The sequence below is a fragment of the Excalfactoria chinensis genome, chromosome 7 (assembly GCF_039878825.1).
Source record: "Excalfactoria chinensis isolate bCotChi1 chromosome 7, bCotChi1.hap2, whole genome shotgun sequence".
NCBI classification, from domain to species: domain Eukaryota; kingdom Metazoa; phylum Chordata; class Aves; order Galliformes; family Phasianidae; genus Excalfactoria; species Excalfactoria chinensis.
Window position 1 is genome coordinate 11,179,261 of NC_092831.1, and position 21,694 is coordinate 11,200,954.

Below are 21,694 nucleotides of genomic sequence, written 5' to 3' on the forward strand. Positions count from 1 at the left end.
AAAATGGAGCAATATTGGCCAAATAGGTTTGTTTTTATGGATCAAGTCAAATGGAGCACAGAACATTTTTATTCTCACTAGCTAAATGTATCTAGTTATGTAATGGCCAGAATATCGCAGTGGGAATACTAATGACAGTATACAGACAGGATACTCTATTCCAAATCAAATGGGCTTAGAGATTACTCATTTTCTTTTAAAATAACAAATGGACTTGTCAAGAATAAACAGAAGGAAACCATAAAAATGAAACACCTGTTATTTCTTCTTCGCAGATGTGGATGCATATGGGCAGAGATACATAAATATGAAATGCTTGAAATATTATCCAGAAAATTAATCACTCTGTGGTCTCGTAGCATCAAACAGAGCTAATAACAAAAACAAGGGAGCTCTGAAATCTTTACCCACGCAGCACCAATGAATCTTCTGTCAGTAGTGCATTCATGTTATTGTTTTCCCAAGGATTTTTATGAAATATTTTCTTTAAGCTTCAAATTGTCATATGATACAGCAAGTCATTAGCATGGATTGTTTGACTGTTCAGTACACTGAATGACAGCATCAGATATGTGCTTCATCTGTTGTGGTTTAACCCTGCCAGTAGTTAAGTACCACGCAGTTGTTTGCTCACTCTCTATGCACCCAGTGGGATGAGGGAGAGAAATGGGGGGGAAAAGATAGTAAAGTAGAACTCATGGATTGAGATAAAAATTATTTACTGAGACAAAAAGAAGGAAGATGAAAAAAAGGATGATAGTTATGATAATTATATTTATGTAAATCTAGTGTTGTACATGCAGTTGCTCACCACCCACTGACTGAAGTCCAGCCAGTCCCCAAGCAGTGGCAGCCCCCCTGGCTAACTCCCCACTGTTTTTCTCTCATGATGGTACATGGCATGGAAGATCCCTTTGGACAATTAAGGTCACCTGTCCTTGTTCTGTCCCGTCCTAGCAGCTTGTGTACTCCATGCTCTCTTGCTGGCAGGTTAGTACAAGAGGCTGAAATAACTTTGGTTCTGTACAGCGCTGCTCAGCAGCAACCATAATGTTGTTGTGTTAGCGACATTTTCTCCTAAAGATATATTTCATGTATTAAAGATATTTAAGATGTCAAATACTACTGTCTTCCATACAGTATGTGTCTTCTGACACTTTTGCATATCCACAGTTGATGTTCTTGTGCTGCAAAACTGTAGTGGAATTTTGTCTATAAGGAGTTTGCGATAAAGTGGGAGTCAGCTTCTTCTCCCACGTAACTAGTGGTAGAACAAGAGGGAATGGCCTCAAGTTGTGCCAGGGAAGGTTCAAGTTGGATATGAGGAAAAACTTGATGAAAGAGTGTTCAGGCAGTGGAATGGGCTGCCCAGGGAGGTGTCTGAATCACCATCCCTGGAGGTATTCAAGAAATGTTTAGATGTCATACTAAGGGACATGGTTTAGAGGGGAAGTATTGGTGGTAGGTGAATGGTTGGACTCCAGATCATGGAGTTCATTTCCAACCTTCGTGATTCTATGATTCTATGAAATATTATCCTTTATCTTATTTACCACTTAAAAAACAGATGTATAAGTACTTCTGTTCCCTATCTCTCATTTGTTTTTATTTCTTAACAGGTAAATAAGCAGCATTCACTGTGACCCCTATTTCTGCTAGGATAAATTATTCAAATAAAACAAGTCTCAAAAAGATCCTTTCTCGTAGGTGAAAGAAATATGATAATGCCTAATAAAACACTTATTTTGCATAAAAGTCTTCTTTAATTTTAACTATTGCTATTCCTGAAAGATTGCAGAAAGTTAATGTGATAAAATGTGACTTCATGTAGGTTATATTCATTAACAAATATTCAGTTATAAGGTATGATATGTCACACATATGATTTTGGAGGTATCACTGTGTCCAAGTCGTAATTTTCCTATTCTCTGTGCTTATGAGATGTGGCTATTTCCAAACAGACTGCAAAACTCAGAAAAGAGTGAGTGTGATTCTCTTTGAAATGGTAAAAGAGACAAAAAACCAAGAGGGATTGGAGAAAGAAGTATGAAAATTGCCTAAATGACGAGGAGAGAACTGAATGATGAAGAGGTAAATAAATCTCAGTATAATAGAGTGAAATGGGATAGGCTTAGTGTGTTTGGTGATCTTATTCAGGAATTCTCTAGGCAATTTCCTAGACCGATACCCTTACTCTCTATGACTCATGCAAAATGGAGTTAAGAGATTGTGGAAATCTGTATTTCTATCCGTGAGGATTTTCTCTCTGTTTTCCTTCTTCAGTTCCTGTGCCATTCCATATCATCCCCCATGAGGTGGGAATGGTAGTATAATTGAAACAGAAGGCTGTGACTGTACACTGTGCTATGCAGTGAGACTGCTGCCCAGTTATAGGAATGTGTATGGGTTGACTGACCTCATTCCCCTGGTGTTTATCATGCACTGGCTCTGTTGTTGAAGATAAGAGGTTATTTGCTGGATGTGCTTTCCACTGAGCTCTTTTCTGACACAGAAAATTACAGCAGTGCTTTCAGAGCTGTCTGACAGAGATTACTCTTTTCTCTCTCTGTGTCTTGTTTCCCAGGAGTTCCCAAGGGTCTCATTTGTGCTTGAAAACTAAGGTCTCTCTGCAAAAGTGTTTTGGTGACTAAGATGAAGAGTGAAAGTAGATGGATAAACTTGGAAAGTATGCATGTATGGCTTGTACTTTGAGTGTTTGCTGACTTGCTTGTCTGTATGGCCCAGTAAAATGCTGGCAGCTGAGGTCCTGAAGTTGAGTACATATCACTCATGCCTCTCAATGTGCAAATTGGCTTCTAAGATGTGCACTTTGGAGCAGATGATGAATCATGATTAAATGTGTTTATATACTTAGATATCTAGTTTAATTCAAATAAATCGTCTTTTCAGAAGCTTGAGGAGGCCTTGGAATTCTTGAGTGATTTTTGCTCTTGCTTTTTATTTCTTCTGGTGTTGGTCAGTTAACTCAATCATAAATATTATTTACTCCTCTAAACTACCTTGCAAAGAATAAGCTACACTCAGGCCTATAATAATTCAGTAGTAAATCATTTATAGCTTTTCTGTGTCTGTGGAAGCTGCTTCATTAATTCAGTAGACTTTACTGACAGCACATGTCAAAAGCCCTGATAGATTAAGATTATAGTAAGAGTAAAGGTTTAGCTAAAATTTAGTCTTAACTGGGTGTGCTCATGCTGTTTCACCTATATATTTTACCTGTGATATTTTCCTACAACTTACAATGTCTGTGAACAAAATGGAATTCAAAAAGCAAAACAATACTAGATTGTTGAGCAGAAATACTTGTCTCCTGGAATGTTTGAGAAAGCTGGTAAGCAAGTTCAACTGTGAAGGATGTTGCTATCTCAATTTCAGAGCAACTGCTAGATGCAGGTCTGGCAGGTCTTAGGTCAGATAGAATGGAATGAAATACTTCAAGCCATACAAAACAACCAAATATTTAGTGCATGTAGAAGTCAGAGTCCTGAGGGTGTAAATAAGCATTATGGCCTGATTAGCCTCACCTACATCCTCCAGCCACACGTGTGTTATCAAGAGCAACATTTAATCTTGACTAGAAAAACTTCACCTTGGTATGTCAGTCTGAACTCTACTCAGTTATGGATTTTACTGCTGCTGATCCTCTTGGTCTGACTTCTAGAGGTGGCTGGTGCTCAAGAGTGCTGTGCTTGGAATCTTCCTTAGCTTCCAGCCATTTGGGGGTCCTGGAGAAAAGAAGCAAAACAAAAACCAGCCAATAAAGAAACAAAAGCCATAGGAGGTGAGGTTTTTGAGGCTTCTTTAATAGAATGTGAATATCTCATTAACTAAAAGGGTTACATGGAGAAAGAAGTATTAATCTAGGTTTTAAAGTGAAATTATTTTACACTTTTAGAGAGTTGTCTGGTTTTCTGTTTGCATAGCAATGAAATAACATTAATTCAAGTATGTTGGTATTCTCTGAAAAGCTGTAGTAGCCCTGAAATGATTGTAATAAACGACTCAAAGAGGCAAAGTTATTGTGTGTCAAGGTGGCTCCTATCTTCTTGGCTATGTATAATCTTACTAACCAACAGTTGTTCAACAGTCTTGGTCAGGGTTTTTGCTTATAGTTAGTTGTCTAATATTTTTGACAGCCCTTGTGTAACTTTGGGAAGTATATTGCTCTCTTGATATTATCAACTGAGTATTCATGAAGAAAACCTTGTTAGTGTGTTTGCCCTTGCTATTCAAATACATTAGATTGCTGCTCTTATGCCAGTTGCTTTTGAAATTAAAGAAAGCACTTAATATTTTAGCATAATGGTGATTGTGCTCATTAATAGTAGTAGAAAACTCATGTGGCTTTTACAAACAGTTTGTAGATAATGGTTAGTATTTGTTAGCTGTGTTTGGCAATTCTCTAAACCTAGCTATAATTATTTTGCGTGCCTCCATTCAAAGCTTATGCTAAGATGACTGTCATTGAAACTTTCATATCGTACTCTTAAGGCACAGAACTCAAAGACCAGAGTCACACACAGAATCACAAGGTTGGAAAAGACCTATAAGATCATCTAGTCCAACCATCCTCCCTCCACCATACCTACAGAAAACCCATAAACCATATCTCCTAGATCCCTATCCAGACACTAGAAGATGGGGAATTCCACAGGATGGAAAGTTAAGCACTTAAAAGACCATTCAGTGTAAGGAGTAGTGCACATTATTCAAGTAATCATGAAGTACAGGTTCCTACAAACTCTTGGGAATAAGAGTGCCACAGTCATTGCTGGATCTTATAGATGGATATACAACTGTACTCACTTCCGTGTTGCAATTTTAGATCAACCAGGTTTAAGGTGAATCTTATATTTGCTTCATATTTAATTCCTGCTTCATATCTGATAATTTCTCAAGTTTTTTCAAGAGTCTGAAGCTAAAACCTTAGCACTAGTTGTGTATAAAATTATCTATATGAGCCTATTTTTTTCTCATTTTCTTGGTCCTCCCTGCCCACTATTGCAGTTCTCTAGTAATTCCTTGGTAACCATTTGAGTACTCTGAACATACGCAGCTCTAAAGCATGATGCGTTCTCAGGCTCCCTCAACTGGTGTTCAGGTTGTACACATCCATGCATTTTAGTCCCTGTGAGCCCAGGTATTTTGAAGTGTCAACTGTAAGTCACATGGTATCAGGTTCCACACGTGAAAGGACATCACTTAATGGATGCAGAGCAGATTCTGCTGCTTACCCATGCAGAAGTTAGAGGTGACATTTTTTAGGGGTGAGTTGCTAAACCTCTTGGAGGATTAGTGTTGTAGAACATCTTCACTCTTCTCTGGGCAAAGGTTCTCTGAATCACTTTACCTAAGTCCGGAACTTGATACAGTATGAAGAGAAACTCATGTGAGTTAGTACAGGAGATAATAACTGTACAGATATTGTCAGGGAGTGAAGTAGGCTAATAATTTGAAGATGGAGCTAGGGACTTGCAAAATTTGTCCAGGGCTGTTTGAGTTCTGACCTGAAACATCTTCAGTTATTAGCTATGCTGGTGCAATTGCAGTTATGCTTGGCTGCAAAAAGCTACTTTAAGTGTAATACAGACATATGAGAAGGTGACCAGACAAAAGATTATTCTCATACTTTAATTTAAAAGGAAGAATAACCTCGAGTGACATAAATGGCCCTTTTTAAACCAGTGTCAGTAACCTTTGGAATGGAAAACTTGCTTTCCTGCTGTTTGCTTTTTTGTTTGTATTCCTGAATTCAACTCTTTTCAGCGGTTTAATTCACCATGTTAGTCTTCTCCTAGACTTAGTCAACAGGGTTACCAAACAAATACCCAAAAAGGCACAAGAGTTGGCTTAGAAGCCCAGAGCCTCTAATATTTCAAAATAATGCATTATCTAGAGTCAAAACATACATTTCAGTGAGAAGAACATGTATAAAACCTCATAACTGTGTTCTAAGCCCTTGTCTGTCCAGTTTGTCTTTGCAAGAGCATGTTTCCCTGTTAAGGAAAATAAAATGTAGTATATATTAATATTAGATCAGAAGCAAAGAAGAAATGATAATCTAAGGTGTCACCTTTGCTGTTTGTTCCTGTCTGTACATTGCTGTTTCTCTGAGGATTCAGTTGGACTAAGTATTTCACTCTGAATTTCTCTGTAGATCTTCTTTGAACGTGCCTCAGACACAAGAGTTTGGTGTAGAGATTTAAGCAGTTGCTGTTCCAATTGGAATCTCTTTCAGGTGGAGCATCTAAGGATGCATCTAAGGATGCATCAAGGATTCACTGTATCAGGTTGGAAAAGACCTGGATTTTTCTTCCTGTGTCCATTGCATGAAGTTTTTAGATTGCTTTGCAAAACTTTCTGTATCTTTTTGTAAGGGTTAGGGTATATTACTGTAAAGAAGACTCTGTGAACTTCTGAAATTGACACTTGTATATCACTCTGAAAGCTTTTCATAAAAGCTTCCATTACCACATAAAAAAAATCGTTTTTTCATCATTTCCTATTACATTTGCAAGGTCCAGAACAGTTGGTTTTCAATGATTGTTTTGAAAGTGTATCAGATATGAAATCTTAAAGATAATTTGGAGCCTGGGAGACCTAACAAATATCTCATTAGCCTTACGCTGACACCAAGGGTGTGAATTCAGTGCTAGTGGAACACGATCACTTTGATTTGTGGGATGTCATGAAATGAAACATACTATACACCAGAACAATTTAAAGAGGCTTTTTTCTTTATTTGATTATAGAAGAACATGTATTGAGGTTGAGGTGAGGTGGGAGTCAAAGCAGCAAGCGTTCAGTATTTTTCCTACTTTGTGTTGCAAGAAACAAGTTAAATATGGGAAAAGGGAAAATGTTGTGATAGAAAATTGAACAACTAAGACCACAATGTGCATTAGTAACACTCTAATCAACGTTTGTTTAATCAGCACCATTATATTTATTTGACTATTATTTATTTTCTGTGTCTGTAAGCATAGAATAGCTCCAAAAACTGTCGGGGTGGAATATTACAATGATAACATGCAATTAAAGGATAGCGTTCAGCTTCTGCAACAATCCCCAGATTGTCTGCTTTTAAGACAAGGCAACAGAAGCATTGGTTTTGTGCCTGTAAGTGTAGAGGCTGGTGTTCAGTGGAGGGTTTATTTGGCTCTTGTCATGGAGGGTTAAGTGCAGCACTGAGGCTGATGTCTCTGCATTTTTTGACAGTTTTCTATATAAACATCTGGTGCTAGTGGAGGGGTGGTGTGAGGGCCTGGTGATGTTTGCTTAGAGTATGTTAGTAAACTCCGTGCCTTGTAGGAATATTGTTTTGCTGTTGCCAGTTCTTTTGTCTCGGAAGATCTGATTATATAAGGTAGATTACAGGATAGTCTCATTGCAAGAATAATAAAGACTTCTAACAGCATATACCTAAGCTATTGCTTAGTTATTGTAGTTGGCATGCAGCAAGTAGAAAAACTTAAGACCAGAACAAGACAAAAATACCCAAATGAAAGCTTCTGAAAAACGTTTCCATGAGAATTGTAACTATAACCTTTAGGACATAATTATAACCTTCAGGGAGGACAGGGCAGCACCCAAACTTACTTGGTTTCCTTGCATGTTTTTAGAACTGCTCCTTCATGCGTTTTACTCTATTGAGAATATAATTCTTGTTTATATGTACAGAGGTTATTTGCCCTTGGTAGAATTATTTCAGCTTTATACCACTACAAGGACAATGTCAAGCCCAGTGAACCAGTGTTTGCTCAATTAGATACAAGGAAATCTCCGTGCAGTCACAAATGAAAGATTCAAGCCCTTCTCTGCTCTGCTGATGGTTATATAGTGCTGCTAACATACAGTTAAATCCTTGAGGTGCTGCTCAGCAGTTGAACAACACAACAGTGCATATATGCAAATAGGTGTTTCTGCATGTATGCATTGGTGTATGCATAGGCATGTATAGACGTGAACATGTATGTCCTTGTGATGCTTATTTTATTATGAGGTGCTTTTTCTAATATTTCCAAATACAAGAACTATTTATTTCAGTAAAATGTTTGTAGAAAACAGTCAAGGCAGATCTAGGTGTTGCTGGTTTGGTTTGGTTTTGTTTTTTCCTAGCTTTTCTGAGAGAGCTTTATAACAGTTTTCCCAACAGTCTGCCCTTCTCATCACTTCTTTACTGTCTAAGTTTGGAAGAAAGCTTAATGTAAAACAACAGTCCCCTTAAATAGTGTGTACTGATGTTCAGTTCAAAATGGATGTTTATTCTCCTGTAACAGCTCACTACACCTCTAATCTAATGAAGATATAAGTAATATTTATGATAAAATATTATCTTGAAAATAGTGCCTTTTTGCTAACTGTGTATGTAACATACTGGTATCTCCTACAATTCATTTGCAAATAGTTCTGTGTAGTTTAATTGATCCATGGGTGTAGTGGCAAGGTTTGGGTAAACTACTGCAATTCAGTTGTGCAAGTAATTGACAATCACATATTCAGCATGCAGTTACAATGTATGCCAAGCTGAACTACAAATTTGGAAAGAAATCTCTGGCCTGGGAGATATTGCTGGTCTTTCCACTTTGATTTTTTTCTTCTCAAAAATTACACTATTGTTAAAATCAGACCAGCAGCTATTTAATGTTTCATTTGTTTGATCAAATAAGAATAATAAAAGATATTCTGCCTTGCAATTTAAAACCTCCTTATAATTGCTTTTTTGGTAGCTCCTGGGGGTTGTGTTTCAGAGTGAATAGGATGTCATAACCCAATATTTAAACTGTGATAATGTATAGAAGGCCAACAAAATCAACTATTATTGTGACTATCTAGATTAGTCTGACCTTTACCCCTGGGGCTTCGTATGTGTTTGCTGACTTATTACAACATTTTTTTCCTCAAAAAAAATTGCTAACAATATAAACAGATTCCAGTGCACACATTCCAAAATGTCAGGTCTCAGAAGAGAATCTAATAAAACAGAACTACAGCATGGCCTGTTACAGTTGGAATGATAGCCATTACTTCAACTCTGAATATTAGGAGATGTTTAGCCAAGTGCACTTGCTGGCTGCAGAATCTGGTTTGACATGGTCCCTTTTTTTTTTTTTTTTTTTTTTTTTTGCAGATTGACAATTTAACAACTAGGTTCTCTACAGTCTGTAAAGTATGATTTCATTTCCAGCAGTTATTTGAAAAACTAAAGCTAATGCAGAGTTGTAATAACCAGTTTTGAGTGAATATCCCCATTAGCTGCCCTATTTTCAAGACCTCTCTTGTAATATTAAAAGTTGCCTTTTTTTATTTAATGCCATTTTTTTTTTCTTGCCTTTTTGCTGTTACTGTTTTCAATAGAAAAACTCCTAATTATCCTGGCTACTCAGTCCCTTCTACTTATAATGGTTTCCTTATCCATCATTACAGTGTGATCACATTAATGATAGCTTCTCATACCTCTGTGGTGTAATTAATGTAATATTGCAGGCTGAAAATTTTCAAAAAGCCTCTTAGCTTTTATACATTCATTTGCAGCTATCAAATATTGTGCATACACTCTGGAACATAGGAGCCTCTATAAGAGTGCCCAGCAGTGGTCCATCTACTGTGATATCCCATCCCAGCCCGTAGCCAATAGCATGTATTCCAAAACTAAAATAATTTTCCTATTGACCATTATAGTGAAAATAACTGAGTTATACTACCTTATCCACAGGGAAAGTTTGTTGCTATTATCTTTAACTATTATAGCATATAGCATAGAGAGCCCTGCTAAATACAGGGATTTCTGGGGCATTCGAGTCATAAAGGGCTGTAAAGCTGGGGGGTCATCTATGCCTCAATGAAAGAAAAGGATGCTTCTGCAGTCATTCCCACCAGTAAAAACATCCAAAGTGTTGCCTTGCCTTGCATTCTGTTTTTCCTTTCAGTTTTATATGGGATCATCACTACTCCCATGACTGCCCAAAGAATTCTTGATCCTAATGGAAGTCTGGGCTGTCCTTATATTTTGATATTCTGCACACTTCTTGGCTATGCTGTGATTTCCTGAGTTTTCTCTTCTGGCCTGTACTTTCTCCTCGTGTGATTCAGGATGATTGATGACGAAACATATCTTTTTCTGAGTGATAAGGTATTTGTGATTGATTCTAAAGGCCAGTTTATTAATTAGAGTGAGGGGATTTGGGAAGTAGAGTAGACCCGGACAGTGATGTTTGGTTGCATCTTCAGTATTGCATCTCCACATGATAGCGCAACTTTATCCAAAGTTGTTAGGTAATGCTAAACCCAGAGAGGATTCACAGTACAGATGGAACGTTATACAGCATGAACTTCACCTAATTTTCAAAAACTTCCTGTTCATATTTCATTGCAGAGTATTAATCCAGGACACTCTGAAAGTAATGCTTCCCGTTTATTTCCATGGAAACTACAATGGTTACAAAGAGCACAATAGTGCTTTGTAGAGCAAATTCTCAACTACAAAACAGTTTTTCAATATAGTCACCACCAGCTATGCTTTTTCACCAGATATGAGCAAGAGTCTGCATGCTGCACTTATAAAAGTCTGCACCAGTGAAGGTGATCCACAGTTTCACAGCTGCTGTAGTGGCATCATCGCTGAAATGCAGCATCCACCACCTTACTGTGCTTACATCTGATGCTTGGTCTCCATAAATATTCAGCAAGCATCAATGAATGTCAGTGGGTGCCATTTTTCTGTGTAGAGGAATTCAGTTCCACACCTTTCCTTCATGTACTCTTCCATGAGGGACGCCATTTTGTCAGACTGCCCCTCTGCTGTCATTTGTGATACAGCAACAAAATGTAACGGAATACTGGTGGGAAGGTTCAGCTTCTCCTGTCATACCACTGATATCCACCTTTGTTGTTGTGGACCAACATAAAAGAAGAAGTGTTCCTTTCAGATCAACCCGCATAGACACCTTTCTGACATTCTTGCCTGGCTGCTGATACTTGAACATAAACCACCTGCAGTGACTGGTCAGCCCAGAGGTTGTAGGGCAGTGCACATTTAGACCTTTCAAGCATTAACATTGTTACTTTTTAATACTTAGGCAGACTTTCACAGTCTCTTGCGGCTGCAAATCTTTCAAATGCCTCTAAATTTTTCCCTTAAGTTTCCAGCTGAATTGCCAGAAGTCCTAATTTCTCTGTTGATATTAACATAGCTCTAATTCTGTGGCAGCTGGTGGGAGATTTAAGTCATTACAGTATCATCTTAAACTGAAAGTCTGTCTGTGGAGTGACATTTGCCAAATAAGTGCCATATAACCAGCACACAAAGAATTTTATTAAAACCATTCCTATGCTCACACCATCTGTTTGGAAGGAAGACAAAATTCATCAAGCAAAGTGACCCAATCAAACAAACTGATGTGCAGAATGTTATAGTAAAAACAAAACAAAGCGAATACAAACTGGCAAATCCTGGGTTATGTTGTTTTCCTCTGCGATGTGTACCCTGCCTTTTATTTTGGAATGAGGGGATATGAATTTGATGGTCATGGTAAGCTTATTTGGATCGTGATGCTCAGCCCACGAGTGTTTGCATTTGTTACTCATTTGGGGCTAATTTAGCACGGCTCTTCTCTAAGAGGTATTTGGTCCAGTGGGCAAACAGTCAAGGGATAGGTCATCTAGCCTTGCCTTCACCACCATTTTAGTTAGTATTTTTAGACTATTTGCTTTTTCTACGATATTTCTTTTTGTCTGTTTACTTCTGTCTGTATAACAAGTGTTTAGGATATAAGAGGTCATAGTCAGCATTAAGATATTGGTTGATACTATAATATTTGAAGATACGTGACTCACATTACCAATCTCTTATTGTTTGTTTCCAAAGTTGAATTTAGAGTTTTCTCTCTTTCCTTGAAGTAGCTGCAGAGGTGTTGTGCTGCTGGTAATTCCAAAGGAATTTTCTCTGGTTGAAGAGATGACCAAAGACCCAGATGATCAAAAACCTGTTGACCATCTGTACATGGAGCAGGGAAATATTTCATCTATAAAGGGGAAAAATTTAAATAGGCCTTAATCAAACAAAAAATTGTCTTAGTAGAGTACTTATTTGGGTGGCCCAGGCTGTCTGCAGCTTGAAATTCTCCTGGGATTTTGGTTAGTTCTTCTTTCATCACATTCAACATCCATTTCCTCTAGAAATAAAGGTAGAACTGATTCTAAAATTCAGATCTCTGCATTTAGATTTTCAGTTTGGTGATTTCAAATTAGGAAATTACACTTGCTTAACACTTAACGATACCCTCAGCAGTGATTCCAGTCTTGGAAATCAAGAGTTAGATGGGGTCATCTTTTAAAATATAGCTCAGTAATAGATTACCTTTTGTTCCTTGTCCCCGAATTCTTGTGTAAACACTGAGCTGGATGGAGAAATCTCTCAGCTGAGTGTCTAGAGACACTTGCTTCCCATAATCAGAGCTAACCTTGTCTGGATTGTACTAATTTCTGGGAGATGGTGGCTTAAAAGATGGAAGGACATTATGACTTTTGCAAATAAGGACAAAAACAACAATAAAAATAGGAGGAAGATGAGGGGGATACTTCCAAAGTAGGTGCTGCTTTTGCTACAGTAAACACAGAAGGTGATACATCTTGTAATTTGAGTTTTGTTTTCTCAGTTATTTCATAATACATTTACTGTTTTCAGATGTATTCAGGAGCCAAGTGCTATGGAGTGTTTTTAAATGAGAAGTGATGCACTGTCCTTTCCCAGCTCACTCAACTGAAAAGACTAAATTCCTTGACTGTGTAAGGGCAGAATGATAGATATGATGGAATGCACACAATTCAAGTTGTGAACAGCAAAGCACTTGCTCAGAAATACATCTCTTGGATGAACTTCTGCTGAAATTAGTTCTGTTTCAGGGATGGGGAGATATTAATGTGCATGAACTGCAGTTGGACTTGACAAAGAAACATTCTCTATTTCTTTAACATGTGAATTGCAAAAATGGGTTTTCTAAATGAAAGATTTCCACCACTAAATCCTTTTAAGTGTGTCCAAGTTCCCCAAAGACAGCTTGGGAATTGCTCCCAGGCAACAGACACTTATTTCAATGTGCAATATTCAATGAACCTTTCAAAATATCCTTAATAATGAAAGCCTTGTGTGTGCACATGAGACTAATATAGGTGATTTATTGATGAAATTTCCTCCAAAATATGAACTGGACTGGTTGACTTGATGCCCCTACAGAACCTGAGGAGTACAAACTGTAGAGTACTAACTGGAGAAGATGAACAGAAACGCCTGCCTCAGCAAATTTAGAGGTGTGTGAATCCTTTTCTGTAAGTGAACAGCAGAAGCAGTGATTTAAATCCTTAGATAACTTGCAATTCTGCTGCAGAAGAAGAGAATGGCCATGATTTTGATAGTGAAAAATAGTGTAGTCAAGAGTTGTGGATATATTATAATACATTCACAGATCAGATGTGCGTTGTATGCTCACCTCTCCAGTACTTTTTTATACAGGCCATCCTTTTAATTTTAATAGGATTAATTGAGGTCAGTCTCAGCATTCCTTTTAACTTCAAATATGGAACGAAATTAAAATAGTCTCTTGACCATACAGGGTGGGTTCTGGGGAAAACAGTGACGCATAGATAAGCTAAGTTTATCCATACAGCAGAAGAATTGAGTCTGAATTTGTCTGAGGACTGTCAAATTGATTTCCTGGGAATTTCTAAATTTTGAAGTTCTTAACCTATAGTGGCCAGGCTATCTTCAATTTGAGAATAGAACGCACTTAGTTGCTGTGACTTTAAGGTTCAGTCATACAGTGGGAGCTTTTATGTTGTTGTTTATTATGGACTATAGAAGGGAAACTGGTTATGCTTTCTGAAAAGGTGTCACCTTAAAAAGAAAGTAGGTGGATCTGGGGAGTAGTTTTGAGTAACTGAAGGAAATGGTGAAAAGTTTCCAAAATGATTTGAGTTTTCTGAGATGAACAGGAACAAGCGTTAGTGATGCATTAACAGTGTTGAAGAGATCTATACTCTGGCATATCTATCCATCTGCAATTGTAACGGAACAAAACAGAAGAAGTTAGAGGTTGCAGTGTGCAGTTATCCTGTATGTACTAGTGTGAATAAATGAAAGATTAAAAAAAAAAATAATCTCTAGGAAGTTGACAGCAAGCAGCCAGCAGAAGATGGATGTTTGCATATTACCATTTTATAAGATGCTTTCTGAAAGGTAGACTTGAATCTGTGCAGAACTTATTCTGAGAAGATTCGAGCTCCCTAGGCTTTTTCTTTTCCCTGTGCAGAGCATGACATGATTGATTACACTGACAGTGTCCCTAATATGTGCATCCTCGAGTTCTAAACCTTACTGTCATGATGAGCTGATGGACACCTGATGGAACCTTCTAGATTGCTATTCCTTCATCTGCATAATTTTATGAATTTCAAGAAGCTCTTTATGGGATTACTCAGGCAATGTGTTTGTGTATAGCTTTTTATCTTAATGCTGCAATTTAATGGTGTAGGTCCAGAAAGTATGAATACACAGCTGTGTTACAAACATGTCATACCCTGATACATAAATGAACATTGTGGAGGCTGTTGTAGGTGTTTATATCTTCTGTATGATGATTTTTTTGTTTGGTACACACTTCTGTGGTCATGCAAGTTACTATCCTGTGTGCACCTGGCCCCAGTATATTTAATACAGTAGTAACATCTGAGAGCAAATTGTACTGACAGACCCTTCCTGAGTATAATTATTCCCCCAGATTCCATCCTGAATCAATTAATAGTGTAACTCAACTTTAATTTTGAGGCAGTCTAGAATTCAGAAAAGCAATCAGTCTTGTGGCATGGAGCCAAATGTTGTACTGCCCACTAGTAGTTGTTGATGCAAGGGAATTTATATCATGTTAGCATAAGGGAATGAATAAAATGGCTGGGTTTAAACCTTGCATGCTGACATCAAGGCAGTTCATCTAGACAGCAACATAGATAAAGCTATTTTCATTCTGCTTTAATTTTCAAATCTAATGAGGTCTCTATTCACAACTGCCTAAGAGCATGAAGTCCTCAGTAGAAGCGGTAAAGATTCCTGCTACATTTTTTTATTGCCCAGTGGCAAGTTGAAGACAGTGCCTCTCTTAATATCCAAAGCATGAGGAATTTCATTACCATAAGGTGTACTCTATAAAAATAAAGACAGAGCAAGAGATGGGAATGCTTCTTTGCCCCTCTTCTCCTTCAAAGAGACCTTTCTCACCCTCCCTTAGGATGGCCATAATATATGATGTTGTAACATGTCAAAGATGACCAGGCTGACGAATTGTGCAATGCTGTCTGGTTAATAAGGAGCTATATATCTTCTCCAGGTAAATAATGTTCATTCCTAAGGTTGTGAAAGAGGGCCATTTCCATAATCTTTTCTCTCCAGTGTATTTCATCATGTCTTGCTTAAAAATCTGTCAAATAAATATTAGTGGCTACTTAAGATAGCATGAGGGCCTCAGTATTAAGGAATAAGTAATAATATGGCAAAGGAAGCCACACTAGAAAAGTGTTCTCCCCTCAAGTCTGAATGATTCTTTTTCATATATATCATGGTTATTCATTATTACCCTGACCCTTGGGTCAAGACTTCTATAAATTTCAATTCATTTAGAAATTATTCAACCTAGATATTTTTCATGAGAGGTTCATTATGTAACTGCTCTTGGATCGAAATGCACATTTCCATCCCTGAAGTCCTGAATTCCTTTAAAGTTGTGTCTCAGATGTCTTTTTCCCGAAGAGAGTAATAGTTTGCCTTTATGAAGAGAAGAAATATTTGAGTATCAGCTAATACATACTGCTAGATACTGATACTAAAATGCAGAGTTTGAATCTTAGGTAGCAATAAGCACACTATAACAGTGATTATTAATAGTAATCCTTGAACCCTAGCAAATATTTGTCCTCTCTAATTTTTTCAGAAAATATCTGTTGACCAAACTTCATTTTTCATTTTAATGGGTATAGACAAAAAAAAAAGAGGCAAAAAAACTAACAAAATTCACAATACAACATATGATCCAGACCAATCTTTGTACAATTATCTGATGATCGCAGCATTGCACTTCACTGAGCAGTTTCCCCTCTGTGTAGGGGATTATGAATATCTTAACAAAATGAGTTCTGCAAATTCTAGTTTTCATTACAGTCCATTTAGATATTATGCTTTTCTATAATCAATACAGTATGACAGTGTGTATACATACATATATATTGAGCTCTGCTGAATATTTAAATTCATGCTGGAGTGACTATCAAGTAAATAATATTTGTCATCTCCTTTTATAAGCCTGTCCTATAAAGTGATCGCATGAGAGCAGCTTTCCTTGCCCCATTTACTTGATGAGTATGATAGCTGGTGTCCAGTCATTTTTGGTGCTAGAATTAAATGAGATTCTCATCTCTGCACATTGAGGGTTCCTCATATGTATTAACACATCCACTGTGTCTGAGGGAGAGATTCATTCTCTAATTAAAGTAAAAATGAATTTTTTTGTTGGCTTCTGTAGTGGCAGGATGACCATTATTGCATATATGTGGTATAGTAGATGACAGTCTTACTCATAAATGTTTCAAAAGTCCTGCATGGTCAATAGAGTGATATAGTAAGCAGGTAAAAGCTTCTTTTAAAAAGACAGTCATTTTCACTATTTCTTTCCCCTTTCATCTGCTATGAGGTGGTGGTAATCCTGATGTATAATCTCTGTAAGAGCAAGAACAATTTTTAATAAAACTACCTAGAGTTAGGGAAAACATGCAGAAAAATGTTCTTTGCGCAATATTGCAGGTTTCAGGCAAGCTTGGTCTTCCTAAGGATGTGACATAATTTTTTCATTTCACAAAATATTTCATGACCTTCTATCATGTTACGTATTTATCTTTCTCACCCATAAGTGCATTTTTTCTTCCTAATACAAATACTTTCATTGTCTGACTAAATGGAAAAAAAGAAGTGACTAGGGATCAGCTTTTCTACCAGCTTCTCAACCTATAAATGAAACAAAGCTTCCACAAAAAGTCCTTTCCAAAAATTGATTTTTCATTCTCACCCCATCTCTTACCATTGTAGTGCTAAATTAGCTCCTGATCAAACAAGTTCAGAAGGTTTTCTTTCACCTAGCACCCTGCAGGAATAAGAAAATCATTTCAGCAGTAAGAGCTACTCCCCTCTTGCTTCACTTCTGCTACATCTGCTGAAATCTACTTGACCAAGTTTCAAAGCTATGAAAGAATATTTGTAGTAGTTGAATGAGATAATGTATAACAAGGAATTCATATAATTGAGTTTAACTGAGCAAACAATATTAGAACCAGGAAAACTATACTGAAAAGAAAATCTTATTTGTTTACTCCTAATGTCTGCCCAGATTTGCTACACACTTCAATATCTTTATTATACAGCATTGATTTTTTTTCACTTACAGTGAAGATCTAGGAATAAAAAGGTGTTTCAGAAATATCTGCAGTATTATTAGGAGGGTTAGTGGTGAGCAGTGTGCTCCTCTTTGCTGGACAATTAGCAGGGGGATGGAAGTTTTTCCAAGATGCCTATTCTCTCTCAGCTTAATTCAACAACATCTTCAAAACTAAAGTACAAAAAACCAGCAGCAATGTCCTCTCCCTACCCGCTGAAGACTCAAGCTGAGTGAGAAGCTACAGAAAATGCTAGGTGTGCTTTCCTTTCACTTGGGCTATCTCCATACATTTTCTGATATTTGTCCATTGTCTGCTTTTATTTTTTTTTATTCTTTGAAACAAAGCGAAAATCATGTTGATGGCTTATCCCAATGGAAGAACCTCCCTGTCTTGCTGCAGCTCTGAGCAAATCCATAGAGAAGCTGAAAAGCAGTGTTTCTTCCCCTGTCCTTCTAAAGGCATAACCCCATGTGAAACTATGATACCATTGTATCGCTAACTTTTGTTTTTTGCACCACTGACTTCTGTTTTATTTTACTGCAGATGAACTTTTCCATCTGGGATTTCTTAACTGTTGCTTTCTTCTGGATTCTCCTTTTAGTCTTGGTTTCTTTATGTTTCTGTTACGCTTTTTACTCAGATGAGATGAGCTTTGCCCATTCACCACATGCCCAAGTTCAGCCCTTCTTATAGACAAATTATATGATCACTTCTGTAGACATACATAAAGAGCCTTCTTTGGTGGCACACAATCATTTGTGATCTGTCTTTGCATCCAATTTTTCTTTTGTTTACAGCTTTGCTGTTAGCAACATGAGAATAGCGCTAAGGAGGTATCAGCTATTGATGTGTTAATTATCTGTAACATGTGATAACAAGTAGATTTATTTAGTACAAGAAGGTATGTCCCTGAATGCTTGATTTTCTCATGCATTAAGCATAGGTAAAGGTCTGAATTTTATTTGGTTAGTGTCTGTTGACATCTTTGTGGGGTTAAGTCCAGCTACCATTCTAACAAACAAGTCTCCTGTAGCTTTTACATAATCTAATCTGTGGTTCTTGACCGGCTCAAGCCCGATCCATAAAGTCATGCGGTGTTTTAAGGAGAACCTGATGAAAATTTCCATCATCTTACATTCTACTCTTCTGTACGATTGGTGGATTATGACTTCTGGATCAAAGATGCTTAATTGTCCTTCATTGCCTTTCAAAGAGCAGGGGCTTTTGTTTCTGCATTCTCTTGCTCTTTCCTATGACAGCTCATCACAGACTGGCAGGTATCATTCATGAAATACTGCCATCTGCAATGGTTTGTATCCTGTTAGTCTCTTTGCATGCTCACATAATTCAGTGTGATTTCAATATCCCTTATGGAGCTTATTACAAGGTGGTTAAACAAAGCTGTGACTTTTTTATTATGAAACCTGAGTTAATTTTGTATGAACTTGTTTTTGTTATACCTTTTTAAAGAAGCTACACGATAAGTTTAAAAGTACAAGCAGAAGCAAAAAATAAAACAGGAATGATAGTTGATCATGTTGTGCACTAGAAAGCAAAGTTTGATGCCACGGTGAATTTAAATTATAAGGGAAAGAAAAAGGAGGAGTATTCTTGTAACTATGGGCTATGATTTTTCCACAACACTTGTTTTTTTGTAATTAAAGTAAGTGTTAATGGCTCTTATTTTGCAGTCTTTCAGAATACACGAGTACATCGATCCCTTTGCAGTTTCCTAGAAATACCATCTGCACCAAAGCAAAGCACTCCATACTCTATACCCTGTTGCCTCATCCTCAAAGTGATACAGGATCACTTCAATTCGATGCCAGCCCTCAGCATGGGGCCTTAAGTAGCTTATTTCTTGTATGTGTTAACTCTCCATCCAGGTTGCATAAAATATCACTCTATGATTTCTAGTATTCACAAAGCTCTGGAAACACAAAATGAGGCAATGCTTCTTTCTGGGTGCCCTACCAAGGATCCTTTAATTTTCTCCTCTAAGAAGAGAAATAATCTGTATGACTTTCCTTCACTTATCCTTTACAACAAAATCTGCCAGAGTTCCGTAGACAAATGAAACCTAAATATCCCCATCACTCCTGGGGCTTGGATTTGTAATATCTTGCATGTATCATTTAACATTTCCCCTTCTTGTCTTGACTGTCAGGGACAGTCCCTTTTTTCTCACCTAGATGCTGTATTTAAGGAAATAAGCTTAATTCTTTTACGAGATCAGATGTTCAGCTGAGGTCTCCAGAAACCTCTTCTCTTTTGAAATGGAGTTTACATAGTTGCCATTACAACCACGAAAGAAATTAGAAAAAAAACTAAACCAGTTGAATATGTAGCATCTTTTTTGACTTTCTTACAGTGAGATATTTCAAGCTTATTGCAGGCAAAAAATTAAATTGTTCGCAATTTTTGAGTAGACGGGAGACCTTGATCTGCACAGATTCCGCCCCCCCTTCTTGAATTGTGGGAACCTGAGCTGCCAGCAGTTTCCATAGGGAAACTATTTTATGCAAGTAGGAGTATCTGTTTAGTAGGGAATAAATCTGAAAAAATGCCTAGGCTTTTTTTCAGATAATTGAAGAAATTTTGTCAGTGTTGGTGGAAAAGAATCAAGGTATAATAGCAGGAAAACTGGCTTGGAGTTATTGTTGGTACCTGATGCTGAAAAATAGAGGGATTAGGGGGAAAAAAAATCCTCATGTATTTCTAGACATGTCAGTCTCTTTAGTCACGTCTTCCTTTGAGCAGTCCAGATGGAAACAGAAAATGCACATTTTACTTCTAGTTATTCTTGAGTAATTCTAAAGACTACTCAGTTACCCAGTGGAGTTACTGCAGATTTCCTCCCAGGTAGATGGCAGCAGGGTTTCCTTCACTTGTTTATGGAGAGAGATGCGAGTACCTGTCACCTCTCGCTTTCTCTTGCAACCGCAGCAGCAGAGGAAAGTGCAGGTGCTGGATAATGGAGAAAGGTTCAGAGCAAACCTCTCTCATTACTAACTACTGGGAAAGCATTCTTCAATTATTCACTAAGCCTAAAGGGATATAACAATTGTGAAAAGCTATTTTCGTCCTATTGGAGAAAAGCAGTTTTCTCTGGGGGAAAGATATAAATAAATAAAAACAGAGTAATAATCACATTTCCCCAAGTATCTTTTCTGAAAAAACACTGATAAAATGGGCAGAGAAATGAATGTTGTGCAGCCACGGAAGAAAGTAGCCAGATCAGAGAGGAAATACAAAGAGAATTAAAAATTGTGACTGCCTGTTTAAGATTTGGTTGTTTGCCATTCACATTGGTCTAGGCATTTATTGAATATGACTTCAATAGATGAATTCTGCAACTGCTCATCTCCATTCCCTCATTTATATACTCTTCCTTTACCTAGTTTTCTCATCTAGTAGTCATAAAACCCACTTTCTTCTATTTACTGATTACACTGGAAAGTAAACACGTTTTTCCAAGTGGAGTGAAGGGATTAAAAGCAATCTGCATCATTTGCTTTTAAAATTCATTTTAAGTTATTCTTATCATGAATTTCTCTACAGTCTAATTACCTGTGCCAATTTTAATGCATTCTCTGAAAGTGAGTCTTCTCCTCCTCACTATTATTAAAAACACCTATTAGTTTCATAAACCTTAGCACTTAATTAGCAAAAAAGGATCATAGTCTTGCAGACTCATCAGCTTCTTCACTGGTTTTATTAGGGCATTAAAAATAAGGTTTTTAGCATTTACCAAATATCCACAAATAGTAGAAATTTGTCAGTGATACCCATTTGTGGGAGCAAGCATACTGCTATTCTTTAAAACACTTGCAATGAATATTTTCCTCATTAGCAACAGGAACTGTTAAAACTTGCCACTTTTGATCTTCAGCAGTTCACAGGATGTAGTTTTGCTTGCTCGGGAAATGAAGCTTATGCTTTTACTGTCTGTATTTAATCAGCTGAATGGCAAAGAGAGCACCTACTTCTGTCGTATCTGAGCAGCAAGCTCTACTGTCATCTAAAATGAATGGAAGAAACTTAACACGCAGACAATAACCAGGAATTCAAAAATGTGTGTATCTCATGCCAATACTTCTACTCAGGAAGCGATTTTAGACTCAGATTCTCATGCTGGTGAGTTTGGTATGTAAATCCCAACGCAGAGCTAAGATTAGTCTATCACTGAAACCTCAGTGTG